Consider the following 23,599-nt stretch of genomic DNA (forward strand, 5'->3'; position numbering starts at 1 on the left):
GATGCCAAGAGTATCAGTACTTTCTTTGCCCAGTACCTGGCTCAGTAACAGTTGTAGGTCATGGTTCGATCCTCCGATTCAGCTACTGACAGGGCTGAATTGGCTTGAACCTTATGATGCTCCTGTGTGGTAGTCAAGACTCAATGTGATAGATTTTTGATAATAGAGGTGGAACTGCTGTGCGAGTTGCCTTGTTTGTAGGTCATGGTTCGATCCTCCGATTCAGCTACTGACAGGGCTGAATTGGCTTGAACCTTATGATGCTCCTGTGTGGTAGTCAAGACTCAATGTGATAGATTTTTGATAATAGAGGTGGAACTGCTGTGCGAGTTGCCTTGTTTTTTCATTTAACTATTACAGAGGACACTTTCAAGCCTGGTTGTCTTCATGTGTGCTCTGAAGTCTGTATGTAAATATTGGGGTAGAGGCAGACAGATTTGCAAATGTGCAGATCAACCAGCTTTACATTTTATAGCTCACATGTAAAGCAGATGGAAGTTGTCACTCACAGGTCACACTGGTTGGAAAACCAACTTTTCTATTCTCTATATTCTCCTATGACAGTCTATGTATTAATTGATTATTCACATATCTCCATACTGATAATCTCCTTTCAATAGCTGTGCAATGAGGCTCTACTTTGAAGATGCCTTCATATATCCAGGTGCCAAGGTTTAAAACTTTGGCCTTGTTCTGTAATAGTGCCTGACCCAAAATTCATTAGAGTCCCAGGAGTTATTGTTTGTTTGTCCATAGCTTTCAATGGTGTTTATTGTGTGCTCAATGTGTGTTGTTTTATGGCACAAAGTAAATTACAAACAACGCTTGCAAAATCGAAAAATGAAATTTCCTGCTCTAATTAACAGGAAAAAGTAAAGGAGACCATGTTGGCTGCACAGGAGAAGAAGTTAGCGAAGTTGCTGATTGACACAGAGAATGAACCATATTATCAGAAGTACAAAGTAAGTTGCATTCCATGTTTAACTACTCACACAAAAAGAAATATTAAAAATATTCCCAGCAACACAGCTTTTCATCTTCATTACCTAAACTGAAGTGTTAAACTTTTAAAGAAGCGTTGGAAATATGACAGCGGATTTGATAAATGCCCTCAAATGGTTGAGGGAAGGATAGGATAATTTTTTTTCTGTTAGGAAACAGATACATGAAGTAAAATTTTCTTAGGTTTATATTGTACCCAGAGTTTGTAATAAAATCTCCCACAGGGGACTGTGAGGGGGGAATTTTCCCTTTCTCTTAGTGGGGTGTTAAACTTTTAAAGAAGCGTTGGAAATATGACAGCGGATTTGATAAATGCCCTCAAATGGTTGAGGGAAGGATAGGATAATTTTTTTTCTGTTAGGAAACAGATACATGAAGTAAAATTTTCTTAGGTTTATATTGTACCCAGAGTTTGTAATAAAATCTCCCACAGGGGACTGTGAGGGGGGAATTTTCCCTTTCTCTTAGTGGGAGGGAAGAACCATGTCCTAACAGCACTGATTAAATACAGATTTTGCTAGTGAGTGGCACCTATAATTTCAGGGCCAAATACTGCCTGGAGACAAGTATGCCTCTTCCCTGCTATCTTGCCTTTCCGTGCATCACACCTTTTGAAGTTAATGGAAGTCATACCAATGTGTTCAAAGGCAGAACTTGGCTCCGTGAGCTCCCATCTAAAGTTGTCTTCTATGAATTACTCTTCCTTTTTATCCCTAGGAAATTATGTCATCTATGGAAGGGTTTAACCAAGACAAAAAACCCTTTCTGCCTGGGTTGTTATCAAAAAGAAGCGAAGCTGAGCTGAGCAAAAGCCAGCAGCAGATGAGAGAAGAGTGGGATAAACTAATCTCTCAGGTCAGAGGCGTTTCTAGCTCGCTTTGTAACCAACAAGGTCGTGTTTGATGAAGAAGCCTAAGTCCAGCCCAGGAACGTGCAGAAGGAAAAGTGGGGAGGTGGTGAACGGTGCCCGAGAGGAGGCAGAAAGTGACTGTGCGTTGCCCTTCTGCCTCATGAGCCTCAGGACACTGAGATATCTGTGAAAAATAGCTTGCATCTGATTATCTTCAAGCGTCTTCTGATCAAAGGTTTTGGCCTATTTATGTTTAAAAGATTCTTTTGGGATGTAATTATGGCTCAGATAATGATGCAGCTGGGAAAAGTGTGTTAATATATTCTTTCCCGTGGCATGGATAGTGACAGTGAGATGTGGTTGGTCAGTGCTTTGCAGCGAGGTTGGCTGTGTCATCATCTCCCTCCGCCCCAAGTGGGATGTGTTGGGCCTTGCTGGCTAGTAGTTGCTCTTTATGGAAGAGATGTTACCCTGTTGGCTCCATGATGAAAAGCTGTCCAGAACATCACTGTTCCCCCTCTATTTTGCAACTAATTTACTATAAATTTCCCCATTGCTGGGCCTTGAGATGGTCACCAGCCAAGGATGGTAATTACCAAATTTTCTGTAGTGTCACAGAGATTACAGGCTGTGGAGCAAATCTGGGGCTCAGGTAAACATAGCCACTGTTCCCCCTCTATTTTGCAACTAATTTACTATAAATTTCCCCATTGCTGGGCCTTGAGATGGTCACCAGCCAAGGATGGTAATTACCAAATTTTCTGTAGTGTCACAGAGATTACAGGCTGTGGAGCAAATCTGGGGCTCAGGTAAACATAGCTGATTTGGAGCTGACTGCACTGGAAGCTCCTTTTCTAAATGGTGACGGGTTTTTTTCTCTGGGATGTCTAGAGCACTGGCTTGTGGAGCATATATCAGTATCTTGAGGATGGGGAAGAAAATAAGAGTGAGAATTTTAATCACTTCTTTTCCTTTTGAAGATTGATGAATGGAAAGCGAAGCTGGACCAGATGTTGCCCTCCCTTCTGGATGGAACTGTGGCCTGGCTTCAGGAGGTAGAACATCTGCAGGCCGAAGATTTGCCTGATTTGCAGGACTCATTTAAAGCAATGTTTGTCTTCCAAGAAATAATTGTAGTATTTAAGGTATGCTGATCATAAAGGAACATTCTGCTTCAGTCTGACCTAGCAAAGCACTTGTTATGGAATTTCTATTTGATATTTTGGGAAGTGATATGGATATGTTTATCTTTTGAAGATGAAAAGCTCTTCTGAGAATACCTTTGAACAATGATGAGTTTAATTAAATAACTGCTTGAGCATATAAAGACGATTTCTGACTTCACTGGGATGAGATCAAATTTCAGTACTATCTGAATGAGTAAATTACGGTATTCTTTTTTTGTGGTTCTTGCAACTTGTTTGTTTGTTAAGTACACAGGGTAATTGCATCCTTATCTTTAAATCTATGCTTAATACATACCTATTCAGAAAAGCACTTGGGTTTACATTCCAGTGAGTTCATGCAGTTTGTGTGTTTAAAGTTAAGTATTTGCTGAATCACTTTGTAATCCCATTTAAAGCAATGGGAGGTATTTTGATACCTCAGAATCATACAAGTTATTTATTCTGATCTTGAAATCTTTACAGTGATAATCGTTTAAACGGTCTCTTGAGTTTGAAAACATTGAAAAGAGTGGATGTGTTGATGTCTCGTTGACATCTTAATGCTGTACTTGGGTTTTTTTATGAGCAAGGGGGAAGCTGGATGTTTTTGTGACGTGCCCTTAAAGTGAATTTGAAGGAATGGGAAATTGGTGTTCTTGTGCGTGGCTTGACAACACCACTTTTTTTGTACTGTTGCCAGTCAGTTTCCAGCATGAGACGGCTTTTTAACTGACAACAACTTTGCCAGACTCTAGCATTACAAATTTTGATTTTTGTTGTTCAGCCGAAGTAGTTAAAGTATTTCTAAGAATGACACATAGAGAAACGTTGTTGGTTTAGGGTTCTCTTTTTTTACCATTGAATATGTAGATAAAATCATTAAGTTCCTTAAGAAGAAGAAAGCCAAGACAGTTAACTTCCGTCAAGTCCTTTTATCCTGATGGAAAGACATTCTGCTGAGAATTCTTTTTCACCTCCTTCCTCCTTTTAGTATGTGTCCTTTTATGTCCTTAAGTATATAAGTCCTTTTAGTATGTCTTGTCTCATGTAGGGATCTTGTTACCAAGGTGGTGCCTTATAATGGACATTTTACTTTCACTTAAGATCTAGGAGTTTACCCAGCAATGCTCATAACTGACTGGAATAGTATTAAGGTTACAAAATCAAGTGTTTAAAATCTGTGCACTATTTTTGGGGTTGAGGGCTGTCTCAGGATTTAGCTATTTCCATTAACATGCTTTGTGGCAGGTTTTATTACGTAGAAATGAACTTCTAGCGTATTTCTTTATATGCCACTTTTGAATATGCTTATATTCTGTGCAATGCATTTTATGGTTTATTTTTACATTGAGAATTTCGTGTTGAGACACATCCCCATAAAATAATCTCCAATCGTGATACCTGCCATCAGAAGCTTAATGCGATATGTCATCGGCGTGGTGTTAGATGGAAGTTTATTGAACAGTTAAATTAAGTATTAAGTGTGACACAATAAGTTGATATTCAACAGGTTTTGCTGTCAGTCTTTGTTAACAGATACCAAAGAACAACTTAATATCCTGAAACTGTTACAATGACACTTCTTGGTCCTAAAGATGATAGTGAAAGTGCAGAAAAAACTAATAGCACAGGTAGTGTACATTCATGTTCCTTATATTTAACTAGATGCACAATGATAAGAGAAATCAGTGGACTAAATATGCATTTTAGAAGGTGATGAGGTAAATATTTTCATTGCACTTTAATGAGTAAAGACACTGGAAGACTGCCTTGTGCTGACTAGCTCTTAATAGCTCTCACTCTAATGGCAGGTGTCTTGCAGACTCCTGGGTGAAATACTCTAGAATTAAAATGAATGGCTTACTATGTCTTATTCTTCCCAGGGCTTGATGGATTGTTTTGATTCTCACTTGGGCACCCTTCAATCATTTAAGAATGAAGATGAGAAGAATATGCCACTAGTCTTGCCCGAAAAGTTAGAGGAAATGAAAAGAAGGTTGTGATCCTCAAATTCCCTCTACTTCAACTATGTTGTATTCTAGCTCTGATATGGTATTCAGAACAAAGCATGTAATTTATCTGTGCCTTGCAGAAAAAGAGCATTTTCCACCTAAGCACAGGTTGACTGTCGAGTAGAGCAAGCAGGTTCACTCATTAGTTCAATGAATGTCTAATTATGTGTACAAAGTGGAGCTCATTAACAGGACGTTTTTGGATCCCGATTCTGGTGTGGATAGGAAACACCCACTAGATGTAGGAAACATGAATATTTTGAATGTAAAAATTTCTCTGGGGGTGGGGATTCTCTCTCTGATTTTTTTAACTTCCACCTTTTAAAATCACTGACATCTACAGGTTGTGCAAGCCCATATAGCTGCTGGAGGATATTTTCAAAAATGCCTAGTGAATCTGTGTGTGTAACCTGAGACCCTTTGACATATAGATGGCAGACACCCCTTTTTGGGGCATTTAATTTTTTTCATAAATTGAGCAGTTGATATTGACTCAAAATTGTTGCTACTTAAAAAAAAAGCCCCGAAAAAAAACTCTATTTCTACCTTAAAATTTTACTCCTCTCATAACAAAATAATGTTTACATATATATAATTCTGAGTTTTTAGGCTTAAAACCTAATACGTTAATGCTTTCTACATCCAATGATTTTGAGTCAGCTTTTAGAACGCTTCACTGTTTGCAGATTTAGTAATATTTGTTTCACAAACTCCAACACCTTTCTTGAATACCACTATGGACTGTGCTCAGCTATTGCCAATGAGGTGATGTTAAAGCTAAATATTTGGGACATGAAATATGGGACAAAAGAGTCTGTGGAATCACTGCTGGAAAATTGGAATTTAAGTTTAAAATACATATATCACACCCTGACAATAATTATTCTTCCCCACCTCTCCTTGATTCAAGCTTGTGTCTGTCCTCATCTGAAGACACTATGGTAGTTGGTAGAAGCGTGGTAGGCTTGTGAGATCTGGGATTTATGCAAAGAAGGACAGGTAGACTTCCATAGAAGCTTTCTCTGTGTCTTGCTGTTTTCCTCTGAATGAGATTTCTTTCTTCAGTTTGGAGAAACAGAGTGAGCTGTGACTGTTTGCAATTTTCTCTCTGCCCTTTTTCATTCTTTATTGGGAAGATTTGTCTCCTTCTAGACTACTTATTGGGCCAGCAATACAGGTGTTCCCTAAGTCAAACTTAGGGGGTAATTCAGTAGTTGCTGTCTTCAAAAGCAACCATTACCCACAGTGCTGGCTACTACTGCCTCTTGCTGTTACCGCTTCCTTTTCCAGCTTCCATACCTCCTTATGCTTTGTGGTGAATATGAATAGTCTTGTTTTGATATATTTTGTGCTTAGCTCAGCTTCTGAGCTCGAGTTATTAAAATGATGCCATGTATGGGCCTATGGGAGGGGATGGATTACCCTACCCCAAATACTGCCAAAGATGCATCAGGAATAGAGGCAGAGAGCTGAACATGCTGATGCCGTCAATTTTGCCCCACTTCCAGTTGATGGGGCTCCTTGTGAATTCCATCTTAGTGGAGTTTCTAAAGAGTTTCTCAGAGCCTTTTCAGACGGGCAAATCCCTAGTTAAATTAGTGGGAATTTCTCCAGCATCAGAACTGTGGAAGGAGGCAACGCGTGGCTGTATAAAATGTCAGGTTTCCTGAGCAGTGTTAACCTTAGCCTGTGGTGAGGTGGGAGTACAGAGTTAATCTGCTCTGAGTTTCTTGATTCAGATGGTTTCATAAATATTTATTACTATGTTATTTCTACAGTTGTGGTTCGTGGTCTTTCTCAAGCTGATAGAATATAGAGCTTTCTCAAGGAGCTTAAGGCTTTTTGCTGGCTTTCCCTCTGGTCCCATGAGTGGGGGCATGGTGGCCCAGGTTTGTCATGGCCACAAGAGACGGTTGTTTTGTAGCCTGCTAGATAGGATGTTTGTAGGAGTGAGGAGCTCTGGAGTGAGATGCAGCTCAGAGAGAGAGGGGCTGAGGATGAACCCTCATTCCCTGGATGAATGTTCAAAGCACTAGTCTTCTTTGCTCCCATTTCTTCCTCTCTCATCCTTCCCATCTGCAGTTTGGATATTACTTGATCTATGACAGGAGCTAGGCACGTTGATATTTCTGTGAATGCAGGGAAACCCACCTTTCGCTTTCATCACTTTAACTTCCGTCACTAAATTTTGCCTGAGTTGTTCTAGATGCCATTTCTTAATATTGCCCTAGGGCTGTAACTTTTTGAAATAAGCAGTCCTGATTCATGCATGGCTGTAACTCAGGCAATGGCATTCAGGATGTAATAGTCCCATTTTAGTTACTCATTGCACAAGCAGAAAAAAGATCAGCCTGTTTCAGACTAGAAGGTGCAGATGAGTTGCTGGATGGACTTCGCTCAATTTACATTTAACCTGCGGGTTATAGGCTCATATTAAAAGAAAAAGTATCCCAAGCTACATTTCCTACCTAGTTTTATGTGGGTTAGTGTTACCCATGCCAATTACTTTTCACTTTGGGCAGAATTTCATTGAAGAAAAGAGACTTGAAACAGTACTAGAAGCTGCTACTCGCATCTGTGAAGACTTGAAAAACAAAACCATAAGCAATCCTGACTTAGGTAAGTTCATGCGCATAAACTGATATGAAGACCTCTATTTTGAACTGATGTGCTGTCACTAGATTTATTTCCCGCTATGTTTTGTGTAAAATAGTGCTTCCATGTAATTAACCTCTCTCTTCTCAAATGGATAATGATATTCCCTATCTCATGTCCTAGTAAATACCTAGGGTGTAAACACCCTACAGAAAGTCCTGTCTTCCTGGAGTAATTATACAGAAAATATCCACTTACTAAAGATGTGGCTGGAAGGAAAATGAAATGAGCATCCCAAAGAGGTATGTGGTTGGATTTCTCTTTGTAATGACGGACAGGGGTACTTGGAAGCCTCCTGGAAGAAAAGCATTATACATGACAGTGGTTGTAGCCATTGCTGGTTTTTTCTGTTCCCCATTTCGGAAATAAACTTTTGGCACGGTTCTGCTTTAAATAATTTCAGTGCCTCTGTCTAGATCCCTGCTGAGATCCTGGCAAAGTGGAATTCAGTACATGGTTCCTTAAATGAAGCCGGAAACCATCTCATCGAAGTCAGCAAAGAGCAAGTTGGATCAAATATTGCCAAAGAGATGAAGAAACTGAACAGGAGATGGGCTAAGTTCATCAAGCGGACACACTTTGTAAGTTCCTAGTTTCATATGACACTTTTGCTATGCAGCCTTCAAAATCATATTTTTTAGATTTATCAACTTGCTGATCAGAGGTTAATAAATCTTTTAGTCAACTCAGAATGGCCTGTTTTAAAACAGGAGGAGTAGAGAATACACAAAGGCATTCCATTCTTAAGTTTCTGTGACTCGGTTAAATGCTCTTCATGACTCAATGGAAAATATTCAATTTTTTCAATGGAAATTTTAAAACCACTCATAAAAGGAAATCTTATTGCAGGATAAAGCTCTTCATTCAGTTCTAGAGATGGAAGTAGTCGATTTGTAAAGAGCTTGTGAGCCCTTGCTAAATTGTAAATCTCTGTCTCAACTAATTATTGCTGCATAGATATTTCTAGCATTGTGCAGCTTTACACCAGCTCACTTGACAGGTTTTTATTCTGCTGTGAATTCCTATACAACCTGTTTAATGTTACATATATTACATTTCCTGGAATGCTTTCACAAAAGTGACACTTTTGCTCTGCTTGGGAATATTAGAATATCGGGAATTGGGAATATTATTAATTTTCCAAGTTGATATTGGCATTTATTGAAGGTCCTGCTGTGACAAGAAATGGTGGCAAAAAATTACAATGCTTTTGTAGGAGATGAGTGAGGGAAATCTGGAGTTTCCTAGAAAAACCTGTAGTAAGAGTTGCTTTTAGGAAATACATTCAGAAAGAAGAGATAAAGAGGCCTCTTCCATCCTTACAAGGGCCGAAGTACACCAGGAGTTATTTTTCTGACATTGCTTAGGACGTTATGGCTATAATGTTTATTATATTTGGTTTTATGTGTAAAAAAGGCAAGGGCAAATGCTTGAGTGCTCACCTGTGACTGCCAGTACTTTTAAACTCTTAGCACACTCCCTGGTTTGGATTTGACCAACACCAGCTATCGTTCTGTTGGATAATTCCCTGGCATAGCTGGGGGGATACTGCAGCCCAGGAGTTCTCCATAGTAGTGTGGCTGTGGCTGCTTGTTTATAGAGGAGAGGGCGGGCCATATGGGCCCAGGTTGTGCTGTCCCAACTGCTCTCATGGTTGAAGAACTGTCTTGCATGATGTATTTGCTGGTACGTTTGGCATTTTTCTCTGCTTTGTTCCCCTTTGGGTCCAAAAAGCTGGAAAGTAACCTAAGTGGTGACTGTGTTGCAGGAGGATAGCAGAGAGACACGTGAACTGATGATGGGTATGAACATCTCACCCTGCTCTTCCTTTATAGCTTGATGAAGAAAGCACAGATGCTGCTGAAAAAAATGGGGAGCTTCGGGGCAGCCTGGAGAAAATTGAAGAGCTCCTTGGAGGGGTGGAGAGCCGGGCAGCGGAGATTGGATGCCTGCTTGGCAAGATCAGTCAGGAGAGGCCTGTGTAACCTGAGATAGAGGAACATTTGCAGGTAAAAATGGAACTATGCTGCTTAAAATACTTGTTAATCAAGTTCTTATCTTTCAGCACATTATAGTGGCTAGGGTAAAATGAACCGTCATCAGTGAAGCAGAAATGAACGTGGATTTTGTGCTGTAGCACGAGTAAGAATTCAAGGCAGTGCTACTGTTTTGATGTTATTTGCCAGGATTGCTCCCAAATGAGCTATAAATTTGTCTTCCAACATCAGTGTGTCCAGATGACAAGTGAGTGCCAATGAAGTGCTTGTCTTTGCAAGGCGCCAAGTTGAGAATTTCTCGTGGTCATATTTTGCATCATCTACCCTGCAGTACAGGGAGGAGGTTTGGGACAACTTGGGTGTATTCAAGGTTTACCTGTCAAAAATGAATACTTGAAGTATTTTCAGCAGCATGCTGGGTAACTTGTGCATTTCAGCTTATAGGCAGTTGCTCTAAACATCCACAATGAGCACTGATGAATTTTTGGTTACTTCCACTAGTCTCTATTGTTCCCCATGTTTCACTGCCAGGGGTTATTGTTTCCTCCCCCTAGCAGATGGCAGGTGGAAATATGTGTATATATAACTTAATTTTTTTTCACCTGCCAGTGAAGGTGAGACTGAACAAAGATGCCAAGCTTTGCACTGGAGAAGCTGAATCACTGTCCTATGTTGCCTTTTGCTATTTCTGCAGCAGGGCGTGTATAATCTAATGGTAGGAAGGTGACCACCAGAAGAAGGCTTGATTGGAGCTCTTCTGTCTGGGGGCTAAAATAGAGATCTTTAGTACATTAAATCCATCTACAGTAACTGTGAACTAAAATTGTTAGTTTACTTTTGGTTTTTTGTGCCTTCTTGCACTGTGTTTAGCTGACAGAGTTAGGAGAGTGAGCCTTTGAAAAGAATCTATTAATCTTTTTTGTAATTTTGGGCCTAGGTTTATAAAATAAGCCTCCTTTTTCAGTGTGATACTACTTTGTTAAAAACAACAAAGTAACAAAAGACATCCTGAAATACAGCCTCCAGAAGTGAGACTGGTATTGTATCTCTCTGTGAGCAGAAGAGATCAGGTTGCTTATTACCTGCAGTATAATAGGTTGAGATCCAGAATAAAGCACGGATTATCATTAGAAGAATGCTAAATGACAACTTCAAACAAGAAAACTTGTTGAATATTCATAGATCAAAACAGCTCTAATAATATTTCATGATAAATATTTAAATATGGCACACTGCTTTTGCATGCAAAATACCCAGATGCTTCCTGCCTTTTAGTACTGAATCTGAAAATCTGAGCCTTGATACAGGTTTTGCTGTCAGTCTTTGTTAACAGATACCAAAGAACAACTTAATATCCTGAAACTGTTACAATGACACTTCTTGGTCCTAAAGATGATAGTGAAAGTGCAGAAAAAACTAATAGCACAGGTAGTGTACATTCATGTTCCTTATATTTAACTAGATGCACAATGATAAGAGAAATCAGTGGACTAAATATGCATTTTAGAAGGTGATGAGGTAAATATTTTCATTGCACTTTAATGAGTAAAGACACTGGAAGACTGCCTTGTGCTGACTAGCTCTTAATAGCTCTCACTCTAATGGCAGGTGTCTTGCAGACTCCTGGGTGAAATACTCTAGAATTAAAATGAATGGCTTACTATGTCTTATTCTTCCCAGGGCCTGATGGATTGTTTTGATTCTCACTTGGACACCCTTCAATCATTTAAGAATGAAGATGAGAAGAATATGCCACTAGTCTTGCCCGAAAAGTTAGAGGAAATGAAAAGAAGGTTGTGATCCTCAAATTCCCTCTACTTCAACTATGTTGTATTCTAGCTCTGATATGGTATTCAGAACAAAGCATGTAATTTATCTGTGCCTTGCAGAAAAAGAGCATTTTCCACCTAAGCACAGGTTGACTGTCGAGTAGAGCAAGCAGGTTCACTCATTAGTTCAATGAATGTCTAATTATGTGTACAAAGTGGAGCTCATTAACAGGACGTTTTTGGATCCCGATTCTGGTGTGGATAGGAAACACCCACTAGATGTAGGAAACATGAATATTTTGAATGTAAAAATTTCTCTGGGGGTGGGGATTCTCTCTCTGATTTTTTTAACTTCCACCTTTTAAAATCACTGACATCTACAGGTTGTGCAAGCCCATATAGCTGCTGGAGGATATTTTCAAAAATGCCTAGTGAATCTGTGTGTGTAACCTGAGACCCTTTGACATATAGATGGCAGACACCCCTTTTTGGGGCATTTAATTTTTTTCATAAATTGAGCAGTTGATATTGACTCAAAATTGTTGCTACTTAAAAAAAAAGCCCCGAAAAAAAACTCTATTTCTACCTTAAAATTTTACTCCTCTCATAACAAAATAATGTTTACATATATGTAATTCTGAGTTTTTAGGCTTAAAACCTAATACGTTAATGCTTTCTACATCCAATGATTTTGAGTCAGCTTTTAGAACGCTTCACTGTTTGCAGATTTAGTAATATTTGTTTCACAAACTCCAACACCTTTCTCGAATACCACTATGGACTGTGCTCAGCTATTGCCAATGAGGTGATGTTCAAGCTAAATATCTGGGACATGAAATATGGGACAAAAGAATCTGTGGAATCACTGCTGGAAAATTGGAATTTAAGTTTAAAATACATATATCACACCCTGACAATAATTATTCTTCCCCACCTCTCCTTGATTCAAGCTTGTGTCTGTCCTCATCTGAAGACACTATGGTAGTTGGTAGAAGCGTGGTAGGCTTGTGAGATCTGGGATTTATGCAAAGAAGGACAGGTAGACTTCCATAGAAGCTTTCTCTGTGTCTTGCTGTTTTCCTCTGAATGAGATTTCTTTCTTCAGTTTGGAGAAACAGAGTGAGCTGTGACTGTTTGCAATTTTCTCTCTGCCCTTTTTCATTCTTTATTGGGAAGATTTGTCTCCTTCTAGACTACTTATTGGGCCAGCAATACAGGTGTTCCCTAAGTCAAACTTAGGGGGTAATTCAGTAGTTGCTGTCTTCAAAAGCAACCATTACCCACAGTGCTGGCTACTACTGCCTCTTGCTGTTACCGCTTCCTTTTCCAGCTTCCATACCTCCTTATGCTTTGTGGTGAATATGAATAGTCTTGTTTTGATATATTTTGTGCTTAGCTCAGCTTCTGAGCTCGAGTTATTAAAATGATGCCATGTATGGGCCTATGGGAGGGGATGGATTACCCTACCCCAAATACTGCCAAAGATGCATCAGGAATAGAGGCAGAGAGCTGAACATGCTGATGCCGTCAATTTTGCCCCACTTCCAGTTGATGGGGCTCCTTGTGAATTCCATCTTAGTGGAGTTTCTAAAGAGTTTCTCAGAGCCTTTTCAGACGGGCAAATCCCTAGTTAAATTAGTGGGAATTTCTCCAGCATCAGAACTGTGGAAGGAGGCAACGCGTGGCTGTATAAAATGTCAGGTTTCCTGAGCAGTGTTAACCTTAGCCTGTGGTGAGGTGGGAGTACAGAGTTAATCTGCTCTGAGTTTCTTGATTCAGATGGTTTCATAAATATTTATTACTATGTTATTTCTACAGTTGTGGTTCGTGGTCTTTCTCAAGCTGATAGAATATAGAGCTTTCTCAAGGAGCTTAAGGCTTTTTGCTGGCTTTCCCTCTGGTCCCATGAGTGGGGGCATGGTGGCCCAGGTTTGTCATGGCCACAAGAGACGGTTGTTTTGTAGCCTGCTAGATAGGATGTTTGTAGGAGTGAGGAGCTCTGGAGTGAGATGCAGCTCAGAGAGAGAGGGGCTGAGGATGAACCCTCATTCCCTGGATGAATGTTCAAAGCACTAGTCTTCTTTGCTCCCATTTCTTCCTCTCTCATCCTTCCCATCTGCAGTTTGGATATTACTTGATCTATGACAGGAGCTAGGCACGTTGATATTTCTGTGAATGCAGGGAAACCCACCTTTCGCTTTCATCACTTTAACTTCCGTCACTAAATTTTGCCTGAGTTGTTCTAGATGCCATTTCTTAATATTGCCCTAGGGCTGTAACTTTTTGAAATAAGCAGTCCTGATTCATGCATGGCTGTAACTCAGGCAATGGCATTCAGGATGTAATAGTCCCATTTTAGTTACTCATTGCACAAGCAGAAAAAAGATCAGCCTGTTTCAGACTAGAAGGTGCAGATGAGTTGCTGGATGGACTTCGCTCAATTTACATTTAACCTGCGGGTTATAGGCTCATATTAAAAGAAAAAGTATCCCAAGCTACATTTCCTACCTAGTTTTATGTGGGTTAGTGTTACCCATGCCAATTACTTTTCACTTTGGGCAGAATTTCATTGAAGAAAAGAGACTTGAAACAGTACTAGAAGCTGCTACTCGCATCTGTGAAGACTTGAAAAACAAAACCATAAGCAATCCTGACTTAGGTAAGTTCATGCGCATAAACTGATATGAAGACCTCTATTTTGAACTGATGTGCTGTCACTAGATTTATTTCCCGCTATGTTTTGTGTAAAATAGTGCTTCCATGTAATTAACCTCTCTCTTCTCAAATGGATAATGATATTCCCTATCTCATGTCCTAGTAAATACCTAGGGTGTAAACACCCTACAGAAAGTCCTGTCTTCCTGGAGTAATTATACAGAAAATATCCACTTACTAAAGATGTGGCTGGAAGGAAAATGAAATGAGCATCCCAAAGAGGTATGTGGTTGGATTTCTCTTTGTAATGACGGACAGGGGTACTTGGAAGCCTCCTGGAAGAAAAGCATTATACATGACAGTGGTTGTAGCCATTGCTGGTTTTTTCTGTTCCCCATTTCGGAAATAAACTTTTGGCACGGTTCTGCTTTAAATGATTTCAGTGCCTCTGTCTAGATCCCTGCTGAGATCCTGGCAAAGTGGAATTCAGTACATGGTACCTTAAATGAAGCCGGAAACTATCTCATCGAAGTCAGCAAAGAGCAAGTTGGATCAAATATTGCCAAAGAGATGAAGAAACTGAACAGGAGATGGGCTAAGTTCATCAAGCGGACACACTTTGTAAGTTCCTAGTTTCATATGACACTTTTGCTATGCAGCCTTCAAAATCATATTTTTTAGATTTATCAACTTGCTGATCAGAGGTTAATAAATCTTTTAGTCAACTCAGAATGGCCTGTTTTAAAACAGGAGGAGTAGAGAATACACAAAGGCATTCCATTCTTAAGTTTCTGTGACTCGGTTAAATGCTCTTCATGACTCAATGGAAAATATTCAATTTTTTCAATGGAAATTTTAAAACCACTCATAAAAGGAAATCTTATTGCAGGATAAAGCTCTTCATTCAGTTCTAGAGATGGAAGTAGTCGATTTGTAAAGAGCTTGTGAGCCCTTGCTAAATTGTAAATCTCTGTCTCAACTAATTATTGCTGCATAGATATTTCTAGCATTGTGTGACTTTACACCAGCTCACTTGACAGGTTTTTATTCTGCTGTGAATTCCTATACAACCTGTTTAATGTTACATATATTACATTTCCTGGAATGCTTTCACAAAAGTGACACTTTTGCTCTGCTTGGGAATATTAGAATATCGGGAATTGGGAATATTATTAATTTTCCAAGTTGATATTGGCATTTATTGAAGGTCCTGCTGTGACAAGAAATGGTGGCAAAAAATTACAATGCTTTTGTAGGAGATGAGTGAGGGAAATCTGGAGTTTCCTAGAAAAACCTGTAGTAAGAGTTGCTTTTAGGAAATACATTCAGAAAGAAGAGATAAAGAGGCCTCTTCCATCCTTACAAGGGCCGAAGTACACCAGGAGTTATTTTTCTGACATTGCTTAGGACGTTATGGCTATAATGTTTATTATATTTGGTTTTATGTGTAAAAAAGGCAAGGGCAAATGCTTGAGTGCTCACCTGTGACTGCCAGTACTTTTAAACTCTTAGCACACTCCCTGGTTTGGATTTGACCAACACCAGCTATCGTTCTGTTGGATAATTCCCTGGCATAGCTGGGGGGATACTGCAGCCCAGGAGTTCTCCATAGTAGTGTGGCTGTGGCTGCTTGTTTATAGAGGAGAGGGCGGGCCATATGGGCCCAGGTTGTGCTGTCCCAACTGCTCTCATGGTTGAAGAACTGTCTTGCATGATGTATTTGCTGGTACGTTTGGCATTTTTCTCTGCTTTGTTCCCCTTTGGGTCCAAAAAGCTGGAAAGTAACCTAAGTGGTGACTGTGTTGCAGGAGGATAGCAGAGAGACACGTGAACTGATGATGGGTATGAACATCTCACCCTGCTCTTCCTTTATAGCTTGATGAAGAAAGCACAGATGCTGCTGAAAAAAATGGGGAGCTTCGGGGCAGCCTGGAGAAAATTGAAGAGCTCCTTGGAGGGGTGGAGAGCCGGGCAGCGGAGATTGGATGCCTGCTTGGCAAGATCAGTCAGGAGAGGCCTGTGTAACCTGAGATAGAGGAACATTTGCAGGTAAAAATGGAACTATGCTGCTTAAAATACTTGTTAATCAAGTTCTTATCTTTCAGCACATTATAGTGGCTAGGGTAAAATGAACCGTCATCAGTGAAGCAGAAATGAACGTGGATTTTGTGCTGTAGCACGAGTAAGAATTCAAGGCAGTGCTACTGTTTTGATGTTATTTGCCAGGATTGCTCCCAAATGAGCTATAAATTTTTCTTCCAACATCAGTGTGTCCAGATGACAAGTGAGTGCCAATGAAGTGCTTGTCTTTGCAAGGCGCCAAGTTGAGAATTTCTCGTGGTCATATTTTGCATCATCTACCCTGCAGTACAGGGAGGAGGTTTGGGACAACTTGGGTGTATTCAAGGTTTACCTGTCAAAAATGAATACTTGAAGTATTTTCAGCAGCATGCTGGGTAACTTGTGCATTTCAGCTTATAGGCAGTTGCTCTAAACATCCACAATGAGCACTGATGAATTTTTGGTTACTTCCACTAGTCTCTATTGTTCCCCATGTTTCACTGCCAGGGGTTATTGTTTCCTCCCCCTAGCAGATGGCAGGTGGAAATATGTGTATATATAACTTAATTTTTTTTCACCTGCCAGTGAAGGTGAGACTGAACAAAGATGGCAAGCTTTGCACTGGAGAAGCTGAATCACTGTCCTATGTTGCCTTTTGCTATTTCTGCAGCAGGGCGTGTATAATCTAATGGTAGGAAGGTGACCACCAGAAGAAGGCTTGATTGGAGCTCTTCTGTCTGGGGGCTAAAATAGAGATCTTTAGTACATTAAATCCATCTACAGTAACTGTGAACTAAAATTGTTAGTTTACTTTTGGTTTTTTGTGCCTTCTTGCACTGTGTTTAGCTGACAGAGTTAGGAGAGTGAGCCTTTGAAAAGAATCTATTAATCTTTTTTGTAATTTTGGGCCTAGGTTTATAAAATAAGCCTCCTTTTTCAGTGTGATACTACTTTGTTAAAAACAACAAAGTAACAAAAGAGATCCTGAGATACAGCCTCCAGAAGTGAGACTGTTATTGTATCTCTCTGTGAGCAGAATAGATCAGGTTGCTTATTACCTGCAGTATAATAGGTTGAGATCCAGAATAAAGCACGGATTATCATTAGAAGAATGCTAAATGACAACTTCAAACAAGAAAACTTGTTGAATATTCATAGATCAAAACAGCTCTAATAATATTTCATGATAAATATTTAAATATGGCACACTGCTTTTGCATGCAAAATACCCAGATGCTTCCTGCCTTTTAGTACTGAATCTGAAAATCTGAGCCTTGATATATGTGCTTACTTTTGGATGACTTCACGATCAGATGATGCATATCCAAATGCATGGTTGGTACATTCGTTTGGAAAGCTGTGTGGATGGGAGAGCATGTTTAAAAAATACTTCTAATTGGCTCTCAGGCAAAGACATGGGAGGTATCGCTTTGACAGAGAGGCTGTTACAGCAAACAGAATCCCCTGCGGATGGCAGCAGACTTCTTTCTCTCTACACAGAGATTTTGAAGTGCAATATGCTGGCCATAATTGCAATGTAAGATTTTTCCTTGACCAAATATTGACTATCCACAATCAAGGCTTGCTTTTTCATTCAGTTCCTTTAAACAAAAAGACTTAAATACTGTAGAAGCTTCTAATGCTTTTCATTCAACCAGGGCTTGGCTGCAAGGGGAACCTCATGCCAAGAACAAGTTGTGGCAGCAGAAGAGATATTGCAATCCCTGACGCAAAATGTTTCAAGTCAGATGTCCCAACAGCATTCTTACACCACTGGGCTGCAGGCACGAATTAAAGAAGCCAGAGACAAAATAGAGGTACTCCTTCTTTATTGCTATTGTACTTTATACACACAGACATCTCTAATTTTAGCTTTATATGCTTAGGAAGACTCTTTTTCATTTGCATAAAATAAAAAAGGGTTTATACTATTGGAATCAGTCTCCCAGACTCCTGCTGGGGGAGAAACTAGAACATTTCAAAGATTAATATCTCAACTCAAACAACTTGACTAATGTTATGAAGCAATAGCTTTACGTAATTATTGATACTCAGGCATGTTCTGGAAAAAGTCTTTTTCTTCCAAGGCGGTCATGGGTGACGTGAACAACATCTTGTCCAAATCTGAGGAGAGACCCTCAGAGAGGGAGGCTTTGCTCAATTTTGAAGAATCCCAGAAAGAACTTGAGGCCTCCGTTTCAAAGGCTATGCAACTCGTCAGTCAAAAAAAAGTCCTGAAGAATATATTGCAAGATACGAGGTGGGTTTGTTTTCTAAGCCAGCTGAATTTGAGTATTTCTTAGTGGTATTTTGTATCTAAAAGGCTAAGGGACCATAGTGAGAAAAATATCAGATTTTTATTTGTTTGATAGCTATTAGTGGTTTTCTCAGCTTTTTGATTAAGGACTGTTAGCATATATTAACTCAGCAGACAGCTTGGATGAACAAATGTAGATCAGTATTCAGTGCCCTGTCGTAACTTAAATTACTCCATCATCCCATCAGAACTCATCCTGTTCTGAACTACAGCCATTTTGTTTGCCTAATTAATAATTAAGATTCCCATCAAGAATCATATGCCTGGACAGGTTTATAAAGTGTGATTATAAATACTGAATCTCCTCCTTTTCCTAGTGGCTAACTGGTAAAGAAAGTGCCTAATCTCAAGATCTGCATCATGGAATTTTAGAATGGTTTGAGTTGGAAGGGACCTTAAAGATCGAGTTCCAACCCCCCCACCATGGGCAGGGACACCTCCCATCAGACCAGGTTGCTCAAAGCCCCATCCAGCCTGGCCTTGAACACCTCCAGGGATGGAGCATCCACAATATAGCTGGGCAACCTGTTCCAGTGCATCACCAGCCTCACAGGAAAGAATTTCTTCCCAATATCTAATCTAAATCTCCCCTCTTTCAGTTTAAAACTGTTACCCCTCATCCAGTCACTATACTCCCTGATAAAGAGTCCCTCCCCACCTTTCCTGTAGGCTCCCTTTTAAATACTGGAAGGCTGCTATAAGGTCTCTTTATTTTCCATGTGCCTTAGCATAATTTCCAGGAGAACCTGCTCCATGATCTCAGTGGGCACAGAGGTGAGAGTTACCAGCCTGTAGTTCCTCAGCTCTTGCTTTTTTTCCTTTTTTAAAAATGTTTCCCCTTTTCCGTCGTCAGGAACTTCATGGGAGCTCTTAAAGGAGTCCTTAGTGAGGTATCAAAAATTGAAGTGTCCAAAAATCTGTGTTGCCTCATCTTGCACAGCAAGTTCTGGGTGGCCTTGTGCCAAGTGCAGAGCCTCACTCCAGGCCATCTCATAGTTCAGGGACCTTAATCCTTCTTCCTTGGTACCAAATTTGCTTGTAAAAAGAAGAGTTACAAGGACAAAGTCTGCCTTTCTCCAAGAAGCATTCACAGGTATTGTCTGCAACCTTTTAGCAGGTATGCAAGGGTGGAGAATGTCTTCATACACACCCATACAAGGACCATCGCAGCCCATACATGCAACATATACATGCTTTACCCATGGTTTTTGTATGCTACTGATATAATTTTATTAGGCAAATAAGCTGCATTCAGTTTTATTTATTTTTCATTGTGATACTTTTCTTGCAGGAAGCTTTTGATACTCTGGACAATGAAGTTCTTGACAAATTTTTGAAAGCAGCTGAACAATTGAAAAATATTTCATCTGATCATGAAAAGCTGGTAGTGGAAGAGAAGAGTACAGATGTTCATCAAAGATGGAAGGTAAGATGATATAGGAAAGAGAAGCCACTGTTTATTCTCATTAGGCCTTTAAAAAAGCAATTGTTTTGTCACAATTTGTTCTGGGGTTTTTATTTGCTTCGTGTTACCATCTCACAGGGATAATGTGTTTTGAATTTTACAGGCAGTTCATAATGAAATTATATCCTGTGTCCAGCTTATAATAGAAAGGGAAAAAAAGAATTTTAACACAACTTTAAAAAAAATCAATAAGCAATTAGGCAAAGAGAAGAAACTCCTAAGTATGGATAGAACCAAAGAACTCATCAAGGAACATGAGGTACCTGCCACACTCCTTTTCTGCTCACCTACCTCTCTTTGTGAATGACTTGTCTGTCCTTGTTCCTTTTTAGGCACACTTTTGCAGCTTGCGTTTGTGGAACTGGGTCCTTGTGCTTGGTGTCATGTAAACACAGAACAAAAAGGCCACCCAAATTATTTCTTCACCTTTTTTGAGTGCAGATGTTAGCCTTCTTGCAGACTTATCGTCCACAAAACAAGAAGGTATATCTTTTTTCCTTTTTTTTTTAAGACAGCCTTGAAGCATTAGAACAGATTTAGCTGTGCAAATTGTTAAAATGGGAAATGATTGTGTTCTCTGACTCCCTTGATTTGTTACAGTTGCACAGCTGGTGTTAGGTGCCCTCAGTTGAAGAGTATCTTCTCATAGTACAACAGACACACTTTATCTCTGTGTTTGTGCCGTGTATAAACCACAGAGTTAAACCAAGACATTGACAGTTCACTTGCCAGGATGAGTTGTGGTGAATCTTACGTATTCCATAAGCAGTGTTTTTTATACTTCTTTGCTTCTAGTATTTTTCTTCTTCCTCCTCTTTGAGATGCAGTGATATGGAGAGTTTACCACTTATAAGGGTAGGAAATTGCTCTCCTGGTGAAATTCTGCTCTTCACTGAATTCAGTGGAGTTTTAGTCTTTGCTTCTCAAGGGTTCATGTTCAGCTAATACTACATATGCAAGAGTAAAAAGACATCAGCATTCTCAGGTGAATCCCTTCTGCTCCTATTTTTGTTAGATTTTTAATAGATCTTGATTTCACTCTTGAAAGTATAATTATTGGTAAGGAATATTTTAAATAAATTTTCTAATTCTACTTTTTTCTGTAGTCAATTGGACATATATATCTGATGTCACTGAAAAGGACTTTGGACAAAAGTAGCTAAAAGGGTAGTAATGTAATAAATTTCAAAATCAAGCAAGAGTCAGTATAGTCTTGTGAATGATGCTCAGAGGTCTGGAGCACCTCTCCTATGAAGACAGGCTCAGAGACTTGGGGCTGTTCAGCCTGGAGAAGAAAAGGCTCCAGGGACACCTTATAATGGCCTTCCAGTACCTGAAGGGAGCTACAGGAGAGCTGGGGAGGGATTCTCTGTCAGGAAGTGTAGGGACAGGACAAGGGGTAACGGTTTTAAATTGGAAGAGGGGAGATTTAGCTGAGATACCAGGAAGAAATTCTTTGCTGTGAGGGTGGTGAGACACTGGAACAGGTTGCCCAGAGAAGCTGTGGCTGCCCCATCCCTAGAGGTGTTCAAGGCCAGGCTGGATGGGGCTTGGAGCAGCTTGATCTAGTGGGAGGTGGCAGGGAGTTGGAACTCGATCTTTAAGGTCCCTTCCAACTCTAACCATTCTATGATTTCTTTTTTTCCCTTTGTATTTATTTCACATTTTGTTCTTAAACTGAAATTTCTTTTTACCCATAGGAACTCCATTGTTGCTTCTGAGAATAGAGAAAAGCCCAGTTCTTCTCAACAAATTGATATCCTTATGGTACAGGAGGTAAGAAGTCCATACTTACTTATTAGAAGAGAGTGTTCTGTCTAGGGGAGATCATTGGCAAAAGAAAAACATGATTATTTCTGTTACTATTCTTATTGTGGTGGGACCTCAGGTTTCTGGTCAGACATCAAAAACTCATTGCGCTTGGGAATGTAGACTAAATATTAAAAAGTCAAATGCAAGGAACAGCGCCAGGCATCCCGAGGAGATGCAAGTCTCCAACCCTGTGTTACATTTTGCTAAAGGATGGGTTTCAGCTGGAAGAGTCATGTGTGAAGCTGCGTTCAAATGCAAATAGCCCATAGTCTTTCAGTAATTTGAACAAGTTTCAGAGAAGACAGAGAGGAAAAATAGTGAAGAGTTGGATGCATTTGCTTTAGAAAAATATAAGGAAAAGCAGAGTATGTTTACCATCTTAAATAATTTGAGAGAGAAAAGATACTGTACTTAGGCATTTGGATGCTGCAGAAGGTGTCTTCTTTATGATAAACATTAATGGAAACAATGCTGCAAACAGCTCATCAGGCACCCTCCAGAGTGGTGGTTTATAGGAAGGACCCCATTATATTTCCATCAAGTTTGAAGATATGTAGAAATTGGGTCTTGTGAAAGCAGATGTCTTGTAAGAATTCTAATGTGCCTGATAAAATGATGAAATCTGTTCTCTCGTGGATAATCAAAGTATGAATTGTATAACTAACGCCAACCAGCCTCAGAGCGAGTATCAGAGGAGTAGAGTATGTCCTGGAATCAAGGGTGAGAGACACGTGAAAGCATCTGGTATAAACAGCCTGACAAAAGCTACAGAATACAGTGCCTCATTGGTTGCTCAAGGGTGTCCATGGAGCTGCAGCAAAAATTTGCATAAGTAGCTTGTGCTTGTCAAAGACCTAGCATCTCTGGAAGGAATAAATTATCTGGCTGCAAGTGTTAAAAAAAAAAATAAATTGCTCCTTTGTGTGGGAAACTTTGGCTGGTTTGAGGGATGGGAATGTGAGCTTAACATTGACCTTGAGCAGACACCTGTGTATCCTTGAAGAGGCCTGAGAGTCCTGAGAAGAGGGCAGTAAATAAGATTAAGGACGAGTCAGACTGCCAGCAGAGGAAAGTGAGTGAAGTTACAGCAGAGAACAAAGAAGGAGGAAGTCATCCAATCGTGCACTGCTGGACTTCGAGTGAACCAATTATATATGGACACACGTTCCTAAGAAAGATATGAAAGAGTTTGTTAAAACAATGAAGTTGGGTCTTTTGGGCTCACGGAGGGGAGTGTGTCGTCGTGGCCGTCTCAACAGCGACATCTGGTGATGTCATCTGGTATCTAAGGACGTGCAATTGGATTTGGGATTCCAACTGAACCAGCGGTGGGTGCAGCCGTGGAGACGGAGCCCAGCAGCGGGAGCTGTGCAAGCCGGCCAGCAGGACAGCCACCTGGGTAAGGGGAGAGGGATATAGCAACCTGGATAAGGTGAGAGGGACACCTGCATTAGGTGCGCCGCTGGGAACGTGGGTACTTCTTTAAGTAAGGAAGAGACTATGATTATTTCGATGTGGAAAATGATTTTGCGAAAAGGAGATGTTAAGTTGGATGAATTGTCTGTAAGAAAGATGCCATTGTGGATCGAGTGCACCCTCAATAAGTTGACAGATGACACCAAGCTGGGTGGCAGTGTCACCCTGCTGGAGGGTAGAGAGGCTTTGCAGAGAGATCTGGACAGGCTGGATGGATGGGCTGAGACCCACGGGATGAGTTTCAATAAGGCCAAGTGCCGGGTCCTGCCCTTGGGTCCCACCAACCCCAGGCAGCGCTCCAGGCTTTGGGAGGAATGGCTGGAGAGGTGCCTGGTAGAAAAGGACCTGGGGGCGTTGGTGGC

At 40.2% G+C, this 23,599-nt stretch overlaps 2 long non-coding RNA genes across 3 annotated transcripts; both read left to right on the forward strand.

Moving 5' to 3' along the window:
* The first annotated feature begins 7,417 nt into the window (after positions 1 to 7,417).
* LOC106902795 lies at positions 7,418 to 9,673 on the forward strand. Its single transcript, XR_001414592.1, has 3 exons — positions 7,418 to 7,649; positions 8,102 to 8,266; positions 9,521 to 9,673. It is a non-coding gene; the product is annotated as an uncharacterized LOC106902795 (long non-coding RNA).
* Positions 9,674 to 17,838: 8,165 nt separating this feature from the next.
* Positions 17,839 to 21,726, forward strand: LOC106902788. 2 transcript variants are annotated; one of them, XR_001414589.1, is made up of 5 exons: positions 17,839 to 17,984; positions 18,255 to 18,427; positions 19,776 to 19,910; positions 20,053 to 20,432; positions 21,650 to 21,726. It is a non-coding gene; the product is annotated as an uncharacterized LOC106902788 (long non-coding RNA). The 2 variants fall into 2 exon arrangements; XR_001414590.1 differs by having other exon boundaries at positions 20,282 to 20,432.
* The last annotated feature ends 1,873 nt before the right edge of the window (positions 21,727 to 23,599 follow it).

This window comes from Calidris pugnax, unplaced genomic scaffold (genome assembly GCF_001431845.1).
Source record: "Calidris pugnax isolate Ruff unplaced genomic scaffold, ASM143184v1 scaffold74, whole genome shotgun sequence".
In the NCBI taxonomy this organism is placed as follows: domain Eukaryota; kingdom Metazoa; phylum Chordata; class Aves; order Charadriiformes; family Scolopacidae; genus Calidris; species Calidris pugnax.